This window comes from Mastomys coucha, unplaced genomic scaffold (assembly GCF_008632895.1).
Source record: "Mastomys coucha isolate ucsf_1 unplaced genomic scaffold, UCSF_Mcou_1 pScaffold20, whole genome shotgun sequence".
Lineage (NCBI taxonomy): Eukaryota > Metazoa > Chordata > Mammalia > Rodentia > Muridae > Mastomys > Mastomys coucha.
In genome coordinates, this window is record NW_022196903.1 from 74025498 (window position 1) to 74040972 (window position 15475).

The following is a 15475-nucleotide window of genomic DNA, read 5'->3' on the forward strand; positions in this document are numbered from 1 at the left end:
CCATTATTTATAAGGACAAAGTACTCCCAGAAAATGCAGATTAAGGCTGGAAGAAATGTCACAACCCATTTAGTTTTCTCCACTTAGTTGAAGTTTTTTTTTATTTATTTATATGTATATGATACAAAACATACAGAACCTTACTCAGCAAAGTTCAAAGGGGAATGTAGTTTTAGTTTGAGGATGTGAAACTACATGCCAAAAGAGGTAGCTAAAATATTTAACTATGAATATATCAACAAGAAATCACATACAAACACATACATGAGCTTTACATAAGGAGACGTTATTTATTTGCATAGATTCTGTTGGTTGTTTGCTATTTCTTTCAATTGTCATTCCTTTTAATGCCTGGTAATCACTATAAAAATACTGTATACTTTTAATTTTAGTAAACAAAAAATACATTTTTCACATATCTGAATTGCACAAAATCTGTATTTCTTCTCAACACATTGAATTGGGTCAGGGATTGTTAGTATTTGGTTTCAGATTTTTCTAGTCCTGGAGCAGATGTCTATGAAATCTGACATATTCTAATTTTGTAGAAGTTTAAAGAAACATGAGAAGCTGCTTCATTACTTGGAGTGATAAATTAACGAAAATATTGTGTTCAAAAGCAATTATTTATTCTTTTTTATAGAATACTGATTTTTTGATAGAAACTTTTATTGGTTGTTTGTCTAATTTATTATCAAATGGGTGACCAAGTAGTCTCATAGAGTACTGACCTTAGAGTATTGCTTAATTGCCCAGGGGCAGGTTTTCTGAGACTCAGAAGCAGACTGTATTAATAGTGTGAACAAGGTTGGAGAGAGCTCACTGCTTCCTTCTTCATCATGATTTGGGTTAAAATCCTTGGCAACCACATAAAATGATAGGTACTGTGCTATGTGCCAATAATCCTATTGCTACATGGGTGCAGACACTTGGATGCCAGGCTGTTGCTGTCCTGATAATTTATCCAAAAGAGTGAGTTTGAAAGCTCAGCAAGAAAAGGTCCTGGGGAAGTTTGATACTACAGTGTATGGTGATGCTGGAGTGGTGGGGCAGGAGACTGTGAGTGGGTTGGGAGCACCTACATATAGGCAAAGGAAGGGCAAATGTGGGATGGGGAGTTAGTGGAAGAATAACTGGAAAGTGGGATATCATTTAGATGTAAATCAATGAAATTATTAATAATAATTTTAAAAATGAAAATATTAAAAGAAAAGAAAAAGAAACTCTGCCACAAGAAGTAAGATTGAGGATAAGATAGGAAGACATATATATGCATCTCTGGTCTCTACATTCTCAAGCACATGTGCACACACCAGCTGCTCCCTCAGGAATGGCAAGGTGGTGTATGCCAATTCTGCTGTGATGGTACATACCTATAATCACAACAATGTTGATGGAGACACAGGAAGATTGAGAGTTCAACTCTTCCCATAGATAGAGTGAGAAGTCAGCCTGGGGTGTGTAAAATTCTGTTTCCAGGAACAAAGCAACAAAGAAAGAAGGATGCCTGTGTAAAGTGCTCCCTTTCTAATATTCTATAATTTGTATGTCTTTAGAATTACTATAGCTATGTCTCTTCAAATATCATGAAGTAAATATTTAAATCTAATCTTTCCTAAATCATGAATGTATTCTCCAGTTATATACTTAAAAATAACAACAAAAAATTTACACCTTTAGAACTTTATTTGCTTTGAAAAGATTTTAATGTTGTTGACATTGTACTAAGGCATCTAGTGCCTTCCATACATCACTTACTTAATTCTCATTAAACTCAATTTGATAATTTTACTTGAGGAATATCTTTATAGTTGTCTTTCATAGAACTTGAACTCTTTAATGCTACCAGCTACAACAAGACCTTTATATACCTTGTTAAATTTACAAACTACTTTTGCACTTAATGGGTAATGAAGGCTTACATACTCTATAGTACACATATGATGTATGAAGCGAGTTTCAAAAATAATACTTTTATATTATATTAAAATTAGCAGCATTAACGTGTTCAATGATCTATAGCCAATTATACAACAATCTTTAATAACTTCTACTTATAAAATTAGACAACTTTGAAACATGGTAGTAAACACTTCGAACCCATCAGAGTTGAATTCTGATTTCAAGCTTAGTCATGTCTATATAGTGAAGTCCTGTCTAGAGCAGGCTGCATAGAGAGATCCTGTCTGACAGACAGACAGATGAACCTTCAGTATCATCTACTTTCCCATCACACCAGGCTCAGGCACACGTCTTAAGTGCTTACATTTAAAGTTCTGACTGTAAAGGAAGTTCACAAGGATTGCAGCCATCACTGCCTTCCCTCCTTCTCTCCCTGAACCTTAACCTTAACTACCTTAACTACCATTACAGTTAGCATAAGGAAACACTGGACAACCAGTGTCTGCACAGGGAAAATGAAATGAAACCAACACGGAAAGAAGAATCCAAAAAGCCTAGGGAATCCCTAGTTGTATGCTTCTGCTGTTCTGCAGAACTTTATTAACACAATTGTCTTAAGTATTTCATTTAATAATTTTCATTAGTGAAACATCATATATATTGGTTAACACTGCTTGTTCCTCTATGAACTCAAGTTTTACAGTTATTCAAAGCAACAGAGTTAGTTTTAATTATTTTATATATTTTTCAATTTTCCTTTAAACTGATGAATTTCAATACCAGTTTTTCCTCTTTGCAAAGAATTTGTTTATTTTTACCTATCTCAAAAAAATCTTATTTATTTTTCATTTGTAAAGAAAAGTTTAACACTAATATTTTCTTTTTATATTTAAATATTATTTACTATTGAGATATGTGTGTGTTTTTATGTATGAGTGCGTGTATATGTACACATGTACATGATATGCATACATATATAGTTTGTGTGTATATATGTGTGAGGGCATGGTATGTGTCTTTGTGTGTTTGTGCCTATCGTGTGTGAGTAGTTCCACAAGCCACAATGTACATGAGGCTAAAGAACAACCCTGAAGAGTCTGCTTTCTTCTCCCATCTTTAAGTGGTCTCTCAGGATGAAATATTATCAGGCTTGTAGAGCAAGCACCACTACCAGCTGAGCTAGCCACAGGCCCTTTTGTCTTTTGTTTTTTAATTTCTTATGGCATTTATCTTCCAATTTTTTACTGAGTAGAACATATACATAGATACACAAATGCCTCCCTTCTTCCTTCCCTCCTACCTGGTTCCCTCCCTTGTATTTTCCTCCTTCCCTCTTTCCCTCCCTCCCCTCTTCTCTCCCTTTCTTCTTCCCTTCTTTCTTCCTTCCCTTCTTCCCTTCTTTATCTCCCCTGTTTTCCCATACTTCCTTCTTTCTTTTCTTATTTCCTTTCTCTTTTCTTCAAGCTAGCCTTTCTAATTTCTTACTCTTCCCTTTTTCACTCATCTCTCCTTTGTGGTATTTGGTTCAAAACTATTTGTCCTGCATTGTTCTCAGACTGTCAGTAAACGGTGATGGTGGTAGGAAAAGTTCTCCTCCACTGTCACAAACAAAGTGACTCAGTGGAGTGGGCACTCCACTTCTTTGTCTCACTGCCAAAAGCATTCTTCCCATACAGGGGATTTGATTTCCTACCAAGATTTGTGCCTTATATTTAAAAACCTGCATATTTAGGGGCTTTTTGCCACTGGACTTAAGTTCCAGAAGATAACTTCTTCTGATTTTTAAAATGATATCTTAGAAGCAGAAATGACTTTATTAACCTAAAAATTTAGTGAATAATTTGAAACTTTTGTTCATCTTATGATTGAGATGACCTATGAGAACAGTCTCTTATCACTCGTTACCTCAATTTCCATGCAAGTCCTAGTATGATAAAAGAGGGTTTTTTTGTCTTGTTGTTTGTATGAGCATGCATGTGTGTGTTTGTGTTTGCAAGTGCACATGCATGTATATGCATGTGCAAGTGCACTTTTGCATGAGAAAGAGAGAGAGAGAGACAGAGAGACAGAGAGACAGAGAGAGAGATTGAACTTATGAAGGCCAGCAGAAGGATAGATAGGTAGATAGATAGATAGATAGATAGATAGATAGATAGATAGATAGATAGATAATTATATAGGTGCATATATGTAGGCTAAGTTCAACATATAAGGGAAATGTGTATTATTAATATCTCTGAGTTTAGATAATCTTCCATGATAGCATACTTTCTAGATTTATCTCTTTTCATGCAAATATTGTGATTATTTTTTTACAACTGAATAAAGTATCATTGTATATAGTACATATCAGGATGAAATTATAGAATTGTGGGAGAGAGAAGTGAATGATTCAATCAGTAATGATGTTTACAATTTTTCAGTGCTTGAGCCAAACCACAAAAGAAAGTATTGCAAAGAAACTTATATCCTGATATAAGTTTTCCTTTGATATTTTCTCTGCATTGTACTCTTGCTGCTCACCTACATTTCAGGGTGTAAACTATCAGTGACAGCATCTTCCCCAGTGCAGATGGTAGGTTAGGCATTGTTGTCATGTGATACTTTTACCTACCAGCAAAGCAATTCAGAGAGTTTTTAAATTAAATAGACATCTTATTTGTCTTAGCTATCAGCACTTGGTTCAATAACAAGAAGAAACCTTCTATATCCAGAATGTAAGGGGAAGAAATATATTCAGTCAGAAAAAATGGAACCTTTGCAATTTCTTGAAGAATGTTTAGCAAATCCATGATGCAAGGAGACAGGGATGAGGAAGGAGTCAGGGAAAGAAGGGTAGAGTGACTGCGGTACCTGGGACAGGAAAAGGACAATCTGGAAAGGAAGACTGCTAAAGAAGTTATATAGAAAAACAATGAAGATATGGGATGCAAACCAGGGACTCACAAAGGGAAGAATCATTTTGTGTATAATAGCTTGATCAATTGACTCAATAAAATGATTAGGACTAATATTTCTTAAAGTTTTTAAATTTCATCTATTTATACATTTGTTTATGCAGAAGTCACTTCTTACCTTCCACCATATGATGTCCAGTAATGAAACTTGAGATGTCAGGCTTGTGGCAATAGTCCTTAACCACTGAGCTATATCACTGGCCTGGAGTACTTCATATTATTAGAAAGGGGTTAGATATTCACAAATAGATTATATATCAAAACTTGAAAGTAGGGTTGAATATAGCTTATCTTAAGTCATTGGGATGTGAAATGTGTTGAATTTTTCATTTGTTCTGAGTTTTGATAGGTGTGCCTAACACATATGCTAGGGTAGACTGCAAAGTCTAAACATAAAAGTCATGATTCATGTGCACTATGTAGCATACAAATAATTGCATATGACATTTCAATAATTTTTATAAAATAGTTTCACAGTACTGAGATTCCACACCAGTAATGAAGAAATGAGTTTGCATTTATGAGCAGCTCTTGAGAGCAGAAACAGCAGAGGTAAATCAGGATATTGGATCCCCAGGAGTTGAACTGGCAGACAGTTGTGAGCAGCAATGTGGGTGCTGGGAATTGAACTCTGATCCTATTCAAGAGCAATCATTGCTCTTATCCATGGGAGGCATCTATCTCTCTAACCATAGTAACATTTCTACTTAGCCAAGTAGAAATGCTAATTATGTTTTGAACAATCATCACTATCACTATACTCTTTAAGCATCAGTCAGTGTCATTTGGTTTGTTTTGGTTGTGCCAAAAAAACCCAAAAAACAAAAACAAACAAACAAAAAAACTTGAACTTATGAAATCAAGCCAGTGTAATGAGGAGAGACAGAGAGAATACTACTATTCTAGTTTGAATCTCTGAATTCAGTAAATGATAGTAATGCTAAATTAGCTGTGAACTGATGTCTAGAATGTGGCTGTCAGCAACTTTCAGTCTCTCTGCAGTGACATGTGAATTTTGCAGATGGAAAGCCAAGTTCTTCAAATGGGCTAGAATTGCTGCTCCTTAAACGTTATGCAATAAACACAGACAATTGACTCAAAATCTCCAAGCAGAAATTCACTGTAGCACTTACAGCAAGCTATGTTCCATGAATGATTTTAGAGTGTTTGGATGAATTAAGCCTTTCATGGGATTTTAAAAACACCAAACTTTGCACATATATTTGCATATGTAAACACTATGAATTTCTCACATAATTAGTTAGTAAAAATTTGGATGAACTGTTCTTGTTTTGTTAAAAATTTAATTTAAAAGATAATTTCTGTTTTGAAAGTGTATTTATTTGGTGATTGAGAGATATAAAATATTTTTACTAATTTAGTGCTTCTGTATAGATCAGATGCTTTGTAGAAAATTTGGGAGGCAAAAATTAATGAGGAAAATTATGAACTATACTGTGTGTGTAGAGAGCACTATATTTCTTCAGTTCTTATGAGGGTAAATATATTATCAAGATGACATTTAAATCATTTTGAAAATATATTTAGTAATATGCTTAGGTATATTTAAGTACTTTTACTATTTATGAAAGAAATGAAGTAACCTCTTTTATATTTCATTTAAATATATATATTTTCAATGATTTTTATTGGTTTCTTTTTTTTATTTTAATAATGTTACATTTTTGCTGTGTGTTCACATGTGTGATAGTGCATGTACAGGTCAAAGAAAATCTTTCTGTAGAGTTTTCTCCACCGTATATGAGTGTTTTCCTATTTGTCTTGTAGGCATTTTTGCCAAATGTATTTACCCATAATCTTATTAGCTAATTTCTTATTTTTAATAATTGAAAATACACAAATTTTGAAGGTACTCATAATATAAACCATAAAATTAGACCTATGGAAAATAAAATTAAAGCTAGAGAGATATTTCAGTGCAAAAAGCACAGCATCGGGATCTGAGGTTGATTCCTAACACTTGCGCAGAAAAAAAATGATCATGACCACAAAACCCTTTAATCTCAGTAAAGCAAGTGGCAAAGACAAGAGGATTGCTGAGGGATGCTGGCAGCCATCATCACTGATAGAACCTGCCTCAAGGAAGCAAGGCACAGAACAAGAGATAGAATACTATATATTCTTCTCTGGGTTCTGCAAATATATGCACTTACCTATACATGTATACCTACTTACACATATGCACATAGGAATATACTACAAACACACATACATGCACACACACACACCACACACACACACACACACCCACAGAGAGAGAGAGAGAGAGAGAGAGAGAGAGAGAGAGAGAGAGAGAGAGAGAGAGAGAGAGAGAGAGAGAGAGAGAGAGAGGTTTAGTTGATTCTCACAGAGGCAAACTTGATGCTGGAGAAAGAAGTGAAAATTCTACTCATACATAGGCATCTGCAAGAGAGACACTGGGCATGGCTTGAGCATCTAAAACCTCAAAACCCACATCCTCCCAACAAAGTTTCACCTATTCCAAAAAGACCACACCTCCTAATAGTACAACTCCATGGTGACTAACTGCTCAAATCTATTGAGTCTAAGGAGGCCATTCTTATTCAAACCATCTCAGTATATTTGACTATTTTTCTCAAGATTAGAAAAGAAGAGGATAGTAACATTAAACTCAAAAATTGAATTAGTTATCCTTAAACTGCAGCAATTATATGCATGAAATAATTATGCTTTCCATAAATCTTTAATTTATTTTATATAGTGAACTATAATTTAGCATTTTGTTAAATTTGAATTGATTTTTCTGTTTCTACTACAAGTAATATTATATAATAAATCCAATGTTCTAAGTGGAGTATGCCACAAAATGCAATTTTAAGTTTCCCTATTTGTTGCCTTCTATGATTTACCAAGATACAAATTTAACCCTGACTAACAAATTGTGTTTCTAGAGTGCCCCTCTCTGTTGTAATAAGGAAGTTTATTTTACTGCTATTTTGACTTGTTTGGACTCTATATCAGGGACTTCTATACTAAGAACCAAACTTTTTACTGTACTTCTTAGAAATCATCTCACAAAAATTTGGTTGTGCCACATTCCCCTAAGAAAGACTATGTGTAAACTTTTTATAGATTCTTTCATATCATGCTTTTAAAACAATCATTATTATTTTTTTGTGTGTAACTGAAAAGTTACTACACATTTATTACAGTAAGAACCATATAAATGAGAAAAAGTATGTCATTTCATTAAGACATTTTCAGAGTGATGTTCATGCCTACAGTTGTATTAATTTGTACAGCAATTTTGAGGAAATGTGAATTGCTGCATATATATGTATCACTTGGCTCTAGGAAATTAGTATCTTAATTAATTTAGGAGTAATTTGAGAAAATAAGTAGCTGTGAGACATTTCTGCTTTTAAGGAAAAATAAAAGTGAGCATTGGTAACTCTTAAAGATAATATTTAGTAAAGCCATTTTTTGTGCAATTGCACTTCAGATTCCTGCATATGTTCTCATATGGATAGATTAACATGAGTGAACCTGCCTATATCCTGTGGTCTCACACATCCTCTTACTGAAACATGTGAGATGAGAGGTGCTTCAATATGAAAAATTCTTTCCAGCTCTTTGTCTCACAAAGTAATAGAATACCTATTGCAACTTTATGTCTGAGTTCATTACATTCCATCTATCAAAAACAGATGCCACACTAATACTCAGATATGGCATTTATTTCATGACTTTATAAATTGCAAAGCTGAAATCTTAGTGTAGAAATATTGTTAAGATATTGTCAGACACAAAAGTTCCTTTAAAGTTATTCAGAATTCCTTTAGCAGAGACAGCTAATTCTTTTGTGACTGCATTCTTAATAATATTCTAATAAATCATATTCAAGCCACATATACCTGGGGCTGCTTTTAAGACTAAATATAAAACATTGTTACCTAACAGTGCCTTTTGGAAGATAGCTCCCTGTAATTTCATTAATTATAATTGCCGTGTTTTCTACAACATTTTACATTCTTCTTCTATACACTAAATATTTCTGCTTGCAAGGTGTTTTTTTGTTTTTAATATTTAGCTCACCTTTATATGTGTGTATGTGTCTCAGGGAAAATTTCGTATTTCTACACAGAATCTAGAAGAGACTGGCATTTAGTTTAAGCACGTATCCAGAATAAACTACTTCTTTTGAAATTTTAAAAGATACGAAAAATAGGGGTGTTTTCAGAACTTATGTTTAGTTATAGGGCTGGAGAAATGGCGTTAACAGCGGAGTCCTTACTTGCCCCAGGTCAGGTGGCTCAAGACTGCTTACACCTCCAACTCCAAGGGATCCAATACCCTCTCCAGACCACTCTGGGCACCTTGTAAAAACAGTAACCCAACTGTGACTTATTTTAGGTTGATTACATTTTGAATTGTATAAGTCACTTCTAGGGGTGTCAAGATTTTGCCTACCTTAGGAGCACTTAGTTTCCTCTTCCTTCTCTTCCTCTGCCCCTAATTTTTTACTGCTTCAAGTTCCCTTTTGCTAATACTGAACTCACATGCGCCATATTTTGCCTCTTTCTTCTTCCAATGGAGACACTGTCTACTACTGTTTGCAGTACCCTTTCCCATTTCTTGCTTATTAGATTATCCCTGCCATTTTCTTCTGATTTAGTCCCATCATATTGTCCCTTAATTCTTTTTTATCTAGTTCCTCTTACTGCTAGTTTTAAAACTAAATCTAGGGTGCAACTAATTTTATTCATTTTGAAATATAAATATCTGCACAGGCATAAAGTGTGTCCCAAGAAAATGTCACCCAGGCCAGTATCTGTATGAAATTTCACTCTGTGATTCCCTAAGTGACACGTGCTTCTGCTTTATAGACTACTTTACATCTCCAGTGGCTTTTAAGTTTCTCATTCTTTACATTCATTGTTATAGAATATGAGCTGTTGGTGTTTTTATTTTGGAAAATATTGAGGTCTTATTTTTACCAAATATTTTTTACAAAGGAAAAAAGCATACAGCATATAAAGCATATATATAAATATATATATATATGTATATATATATACATATATATATACATATTTCTTTTAACCATACAAAAGTCTCTCAGATCCTATCTCAGTATGTATTTATTAATACCTACACATAGTTTAATTGAGTACATTTTTGTGATACATAAAAGCACTGACGTTTAATTGTTTTTTTCATTATGCCAAAGTTAAAGGAAAGTGGTTAAAACAATTGCCTTTATATGTTTATTTTCATTGTTCCTATTTTAAATTTTGATACTTTACAATTTGGACACTGCTCACTTTTTCATATTTTATTGATGATTCATAAAACAAAAAAAATTATGAATGTTACTAGGGGACTGTGTAAAGTGTAGATACGTGTATATGCTGTATGACATTTTATTAAGATTAAATATGACTCTGTTTTCAATCTTTCATTTCTCTTGGTAAATGTAGTCTTCAAATTGTGCAGTATAATATTGTCTATATTCATCCTCTTCAGTACGCTGGATGTTCTTATCTGAACCAACTGTGACTTCTTTGCTCTCAGTCCTCCACCTTCATATCATCCCTGTCATGTGGATTCCAGTATTTGATTCGTCTCTCAAGTTACTTTCTTGAATCATTTTTACAATGTTCATGTACAAAAATTATTTAGAAAGCATTCATTATATTGCTCATATATCTCAGAATCATTGCCATATCTATATATGTCTTCTTTGTTTGTCAGACAGATGCAAATCCAAGTGAGAAATTTGAAGTCTCTCCCAGTGTGGGAATCTCCATTCATTTTTATTGATATTGCTGAATTTAGCACAAAAAATTGCATCCTCCAAATTCTCCATATATTACTCACTTTAATAGCATGCTAATAACTTGTGCTTTCCTTACCTTTTACATGCAGAGCTTTCCCATAAGAATTTTTGTTTGTTCGTTTGTTTTAATGTGACTCCCACTGAAAAGTACCATTCACATTTAGGGTGGCTCTTTCCACTTTAAATAAGCAATATAATAAAATTCCTTACATCATGCTCAATGGCTCCTCTCTTGGTTGGTCTGAGATCTAATACCCACCATCACAGCATCCTCCTACTAAATTCTTGCAAAGCCTCATCCATCTCTGCTGGACTTCATTTATTTACATTCTGCCTATATTTTGAGCCTTATATGGATGGATGCATCATCTTCTTGTGAAGGCTTGAGTTCTGGCTCACACTTATTTCCAGACTTTTATGAAATAGAATGTGTGTTAACATTATAAGTCAGTTTCCCCACTGCTTTCAAATTCTTGCCATGTGTTCTTACAGAATATTGTCTCTTAGAGATGCTGGGAAAATGTGGGAGGATCTGACTTGCATTCTTATAAGATTTCTCTGGCCATCTTTTAGAAAAAGTATGCTGGGGACAGCAGTAGAAGCAAGAAGGCTTGCTAGAGGTTTCCATGTCAGCTCAGATGACAGATAAGTTGACCAGAACCAGTCATGCACAAATAATCAGACTGACAGAAACTGAGAGAGATTTGGAGACAAACATAAACAAGATGTGGTGTTGAATTCTGTATAAAGTTGAATGCAAAAAGGGATGTACAGCTTTTAGATTCTAGCCATGAGAAACCAGGAGAAGATTATGCTAACTAACGTGAAGAAGAGAGTGTCTCATGATGGAAATATGTTTCTTTGGTCTGATGTTTGGAACACCATTGAGACAGTCTGGTGGAACTGACTACTAAGCCATCAGACCCATGCCTGGGCCTGGACTGCTGGGCATGAATGAGAACTGTTTTGCATCAAATCAAATCATTCTTTTTCTCCTTTAAAAATCTTTTTAAAGATGGAAAGAGTGTAAGAGCCACAGGGGATGGAGGACACTAAAGAAACAAGGCCCTCCAAACACAGCAGGTCGCATGTATGAACTCACAGAGAATGCACAGGACTGGCATGGTTCCATGCCAGATAGGGTCCCAATGCTAAGAGAAGTTGACCCAAGTCCCCATCCTAAAACAGAAGCTCTGTCCAATTGAGAACAAATCGCATATGAAAAATCAGTTCTCTCCAATATAAACCACTCTTAAGGCGGGTCCCATGTCCAACAGTAGATGGGTAACACAAAACAAAATCAATGGCCTTTTTTTGGAGATTATTTTTTTCTCATAAAGTTTTGAGAGCTCTGGCTGTGTTTGTTATTTGTTCACTTTTGCTTTTGCTTTACTGATCCTCTGCGTTTGACTTTTTAGTTTTATGTTTTTAGGGGATTCTTGAGTATCTCTGAATCTACAAGCACATCTCATATATCTCTTTGGCTCTTTCTTTCTGTTTGTTTGATTTGTCCTATTCCAGTTTGTTCTGTTCTGTTTTATTTTATTATTTAGATGCCTGTTTGTTTTCTAGGTAAAGAGAGCAGAAAGACAGAAAAGGTATTGATTCTGATGGCAATGAACGTAGGGGAATCCCACTGGGGTTTGGGAAGAGAAAACAGTAATCAGAATTTATTGTATGAAAAAAAATATATTCTCAGCAACAGAAATTAAAAGTCTTTAAACCCAAATTCTAGAAGTCCTTGATTTAATTAACTGAGATTCTTTTAGTTGTGTTTTCTGATTACTGTGTCCAAAATAGGTTTAAGGCACTTACTCTTTTGCAGAAGAAAGGGTGGAAATATTGTCACACTCATGATCAAGGAAGATCAGAAGGCAATAGTGTTTTCAGCCATGACAGAACTTACCCTCCTGTGACGTCACATCATCAATAGCTGCCTACACAAGATTTAGCCAGTCAGCATTCCAGCTTGGAGGAGGAAGGGGTTGTTGAAGTCCCACCAATAACTAAAGAGCTATGGATAGTTGATTTTTCTGAGGAAGGGTTTGCCAGCTTTCTTTAAGGGTGTAGCTCCTGACTGGTTGGGTGCACTCTAACTGAGGGCCCTATACCCATAATCTATCAGTAGCACAAATTAGACTCAGTGACTCTTTTGAAAAATAAATAAATCAAAAGGACACAAAGTTGAGATTGCTGTGAAGATATAAAATGGATCGACATTACATTAGGAGAAAGAAAAAAAACATGCTCAGAATACACTATGGGTAAGTATTAAAGTTTCAAAAAGTTAATTAAAATCTTTTATTTCTCTGTATATGTGTGTGTGTGTGTGCGTGTGTGTGTGTGTGTGTGTGTGTGTGTGTGTGTGTACATGTGCACATATGCACGTGCCTATGGGAATACGTGGAGAGCAGAAGTGAGCATCAGGTCTTGTTGGAGTTGCAACCATGTGACCATGCTCATTTTGTCATGTTGGTGCTAATATCTGACCTCTCATCCTTATCATTGCACAGCAATCTCCCTTAACAACTGGGCCACCATTGCCACCCCACCTATACATTTTTAAAATGTAATCTTTCCATCTCAAACATTTTCCCTGACTTAGAGATCGACTTTTCCTTATTCTCTAATACATTGTTTAATCTGTAGGTAGATGTGTCTCTGTGTGCACATGTGCTCTACTGAATCATATTCAGAATGCCCATTAAAATTACTGTGACATTCTGGCTCTTGCTCTAAATGTATTTCTAAGAGCATATTGGTGTACACAGTTTAATGATTGGTCCTCGTTGTTCAACAGCTAAATCAGTTCACATGCCCAGTGAACAAGTACTTTCTTACTCTTGGAGAGAAATAGCTATTTTTTTTTTCACCCTGGAGAATACTCTAGGAGATTGTGCTGTGTTGTTTAAATCTTTCACGACAAGAAATAGAAGGAAGTTTAGAATCACTTTGCCAATTTAAATCCTTCATTGCATGTGCAGTCCCTTTTCTTACCTTCACATCTTGGGAGGCCACAGTGCTGAAAGTCTGACGTTTGTGTTGTTTTGGTTTCAAGGTAATTCTCCTTCTTCAATTGCTCTGACTGCCCTTGTCAGCATCTTACAACCATTGTCCAGAGTGCTACTACACCCTCCAGTTACTCTAGCCCCCTGAAATCCCATAAGGAGCTGACCATCACAGTCAATTCTTATACTTAGTTTAATATTTTTAATTAATGTCAGGAAAAACAAGTTCAGTGTTTATGCTATCACATTTACATTTAATGTAGGGTCTACCTTTCATCCTGCTACACTTTTTAATTAGGGGCTTAGATAGGAAACAGTGTAAGTTTTACATGTGACATAGTCTCTATTATACATTTATAATAGAAAATCAACAATACAGAAAATATACATAGAGGCTTTGTCTCTATGAGACATTTTGTCTCATAGAGGCACTTTCTCCATCAAGTGCCACCTTCAGAAATATTTGCCATACCTATTTCCATTCCAGTCTTAGGTTGTAGATCACGGCAAAGTGTCCTGCCTGGGGTTCTAAGAAAATCATTTTCTTTGGGCTCAATTTCCTGAACAGCTCAAGAATACTTTGTTATTTGTGATAACTCTTCCTTCAATCTTTTCTTTGAGCTAGAAATCTTGGACAGGAATTTTTTTTTTTTTTTTTGCTAATGTATAGCAATATGCATCACCTACCTCAATGGTGGCATTGTATTCCACTCATTATTCAAAAATAGCAAAATTAGCAGGGAACTTAAATGTGTGCTGTGGTAAACCTCATCTGGGAACAGTCTCCTCTGTCAGGTGTAATCAAGGGAGCAGCTTTAAGTTTCGAAGAATCTTCAACCTTGGTGTTGCAGGTGTATAAAGAGAAGATGGCATCCAGACAGAACCTAGGGTGATTCAGTTGCAGGGAAATCATCATTAAGGATGGTAAAATTAGTGAGAAGAAATGGCCTTGACTACATCCATGGGCAGTAAGATGGGCCTGGGTGAGCAGTATATTCTGATAGGGAAACTGATAAGAGGTTCAGAGGAGCATGAGCTTCCAAGCAGAACGGTAGATCTAGCTGGGAAACAGACCCATGAAGGTGTACATCCCAGTGGATAGGAACCAGTACCATGGCTACAAATCTCATTTCAAAGAATTGACAAACTGTGCACAATGGTTCATTCAGAGATAAGATGTGATCTGTGGTTGGAAGGATACAGACAGAACACTCAAAGGAATTCAGATCATGACAATAATACAGTGGAATAGAATCGTCTCTGATCATGGGAACATGGAAATGTAATTGGGAAATGACACATAAAACCCATGAAGACAAGATTTAGACATTTATTAACAAATATTTAATGGGTCAATTATAGTTATCACCTGCACAGATATGGGAAAATTGTTACATTATGAAAATTTTCTTGTCAAGATATATACAGGAATCTAAAGCTTAATATGAGTCTTATCAGTATTATTCAATTTTTGTGGGTTATTGCTAAGGTAGCCAAAGCCAGGATAAATGTTGTAAAGAATCTCCAGTGCTTTAGACTACTCAATGGTTTTCTTGTGGCCTCTGAATAAGAGTCTAAGGTATTATTCAAGTCCAAGCTGTGCTCTTACAATAATACTTAAAGACTGTCACTGTCTTGAGTTTTATATTTTTGTGTATGTGTGTATGTATGTATGTATGTATATTTATATATGTATATATATACACACACATATATACATATATATATGTATATATGGAGAGAGAGAGGGATGAAGGGAGAGAGAGAGAGAGAGAGAGAGAGAGAGA

The 15475-nt window shown here is 35.0% G+C and overlaps 1 protein-coding gene across 4 annotated transcripts in view; it reads left to right on the top strand.

Annotated features, from left to right (window-relative positions):
• Positions 1 to 15475, top strand: part of Lrrtm4 (leucine rich repeat transmembrane neuronal 4) — a 782955-nt gene that overhangs the window by 423485 nt on the left and 343995 nt on the right. The window lies entirely within an intron of this gene.